Source organism: Haliaeetus leucocephalus, unplaced genomic scaffold (genome assembly GCF_000737465.1).
Source record: "Haliaeetus leucocephalus isolate CR32 unplaced genomic scaffold, Haliaeetus_leucocephalus-4.0 Scaffold339, whole genome shotgun sequence".
Taxonomy (NCBI): Eukaryota; Metazoa; Chordata; class Aves; order Accipitriformes; family Accipitridae; genus Haliaeetus; species Haliaeetus leucocephalus.
This window is the reverse complement of record NW_010972775.1, coordinates 2477305-2479762: the sequence shown is the minus strand read 5'-3', so window position 1 is coordinate 2479762 and position 2458 is coordinate 2477305. Positions and strand designations below refer to the sequence as shown.

The 2458-nt window shown below is 56.2% G+C and overlaps 1 protein-coding gene across 1 annotated transcript in view; it reads left to right on the top strand.

The window, feature by feature from the left end:
- Nucleotides 1–2325: 2325 nt before the first annotated feature.
- The window catches only part of SIN3A (SIN3 transcription regulator family member A), a 35167-nt gene continuing 35034 nt past the window's right edge, over nucleotides 2326–2458 (top strand). Inside the window, exon 1 of the mRNA XM_010571637.1 lies at nucleotides 2326–2351. The gene's annotated coding sequence lies outside the window, so the exon portion shown is untranslated. The remainder of the gene's footprint in view (nucleotides 2352–2458) is intronic.

Here is a 2458-nt window from a genome sequence, read left to right as displayed (position 1 = left end):
AGTTTTGTTTCAGCTGGAGTGTCCCGTTCTTCTAGGTACCATTTTCTGCCCCACTGTGCTCCTCAAGCAGCATCGGCCCACACACTCTGACCTGCAGAGCCGCTCCTCCAGCTCAGGCTGGCCTCCAGTTTTCCCTCCCAGTGCCCATTACAGGGCAGATCCAGGATCCAAGGGAGCCCCTTGTCCTCGCTCCCTCCTCGCTGCCAAATACATTCACCCCAGCTGGGCTTTCTTGTTGGCACACGCGCAGAAAGGGGGTTTTTGCGGCTTGTTTCCCAGCCCGCACTGTCGGCAGTGGCTCTCCCTGGGTCAGCGGGGCTTTCAGCAGGGTGTCGGGTCCGTCCTGTGTGGCCCCGTGGGTGTGCCCAGCCTCTGTCTTCCTTCCATGGGCTCCAAAATCCCAAACAAGCCCACGCTGTGGGTGTGGGTGAAGGCAGTCGCGCCTTTTAGCTTAATTCCATACGATGTGGACACGGAGAACTGAAACGTTTCCAAGGACACCCATGTCCTGGATGCCTGTCAGTGTCACAGTAGGAATACCAGGCAGCACAGTACTGGAGGGTGTTTAATCAAAAGGCTCTTTAGGTTCACATTAATATTTATTTTTTTTTTCTTTTTTGACTTTTAAAATGTTTCCCCTTTCACCTCTTCTTGCAATAAGATCAGCTGTCAGTGGTTTTGGACTTTAAACTTGAGGTTTGGGGATTTTTAACTAGGCTGGTGGCCTTCCACAGACAAATGACAGCAGAAGACAGGGCAGAGGATTCCTTCAGCTGCCTTCACCCCTCGGGCTGACCCTGGGGGTAGCACGGGGGTGGGGGGGTGAACCCGAGGAAAACCCGTGCTTAGGTAAAGATGAGAGGGAGGGAGAGCACCGACGCCAGCTTGAAATGGGAACTGCTCGGATACGCCGCTGTCGTAGACCTCAGCAGCTCCCTTCGAGGAGGGACAAAGATCCCATCTGTGCTGGAGGCGGAGGAAAGGGTTGTAAACATTTTCCATGGGAAAACAACCCAAACACTCCCCCCCCAACTATTTCCAGGGCCACGTTTCTTGTCAAAGCCAGCGTTTTCAGTCCTCTTGCACAACACAAGATTTTGTTCCATCCACTCCTCGTCCCCATGCCAGCAGGTCCCGCTCGGCAGCAGAAATACGGATTTCTGTGGAAATGGCCACTTCACACAGAGTGCCAAGTGTTACTGGAAAGTAAAACTTTGTGTTGTTTGGAGAGCAGTGGGAGAAATGGGCCACTGTGTGTAGGTAGCAGGTTTGCCTTGCCCTGCCTGCAGCATCTCCCCTTCCCCAGAGTGCCCCAGGGATGGGGAGCAACCACCACCGGCAAAATTCATCCTAAACCAAAACAAGCCCAAGAATTAAATCCAAAGTGCTGGCTGAGGCTGGAAATGGGATTTAAAGCCATTGCAGGGAAACCCCAAAGTGGTGTTGCCATCCCTGGGCCCACCTCTCTCATTTGGCTTTCTGGGTTTCTTGGCTGCACGCACATCGCCTCGCTTATTACAATTACTTTACTGCTTGTAATTTGCCTGGTGCATGTTGAGCCCCGGTTGGAAACAGCCTGGCTCCAGAGTGCTTCAAGTCTCAGCCCTCCTGCTTCCTTGCCACCAGCTTCCTAGGGTCGGGCTCAATCCCCAGCCCATGCAGGTTCAAGCACCCCTGGCCAGCAACCTTTCAGCAGCTAAACCGAGCCGCAGCTCCCAGCCACAGAGGCAAGAGAGATCCTACTCTGCTGTGTCTGCCATGTCCTGGCCTCTTGGCAGCACCTGGGAGCTGCCTGCTTCCTACCCTGGCCGGGGGTAAGAACCGAGGAAGGGAAAAGCAGCTGGAAAGAGAAAAAAACACAAGATGTTTAGCTCTTGTTTGAGTGAAGGTGCTTGAGCAGCAGGCCCGGTGACAGCTAATCCAAGGCCAGGCCTGGTTCCTCCAGCCTTGATTTCAGGCAGACGGGGGGGGGGGGGTGGCCGGTGCCTGCAGCAGAGAAGTGCAGCAACTCCCTCCACAACTTTGTAAACCCCGGGAGAAATAAAATAAATAAATTAAAAACCCCGCAGCCGCGTACCCATCTCCAGGTCCTGTTTTAGCGACGGCAGAGGGGACCGGATAGCGCTCGCCCTCCTCGGCTGGGGTCAGGCTCTGCTGCAGGGCCGGGGGTGTGTGGGTTGGGGGGGGGGGGGGGGGTCAGCTCCCTCCCGCCCTCCGAGCTGAGGCCTCTCCCTCAGCCACCCCCAACCCCCGCCGGTGGGCGGTCCGGTCGTGACGATCGGTATCGCGGGGCCAATCCGCCCCGGGGGGAGTTCCCCCTCCATTCAGGGCTCCTCGCCTGCGCGTTGAGGGTATGTAACAGCTGCTTTTTTTTTCCCCCCTCCCCTCCCGCCTCCTTTCCACCTCCCCTTCTCCTCACGACTAGACCGGCATTTGCTTTTCCCCAATTGGGGGGGCT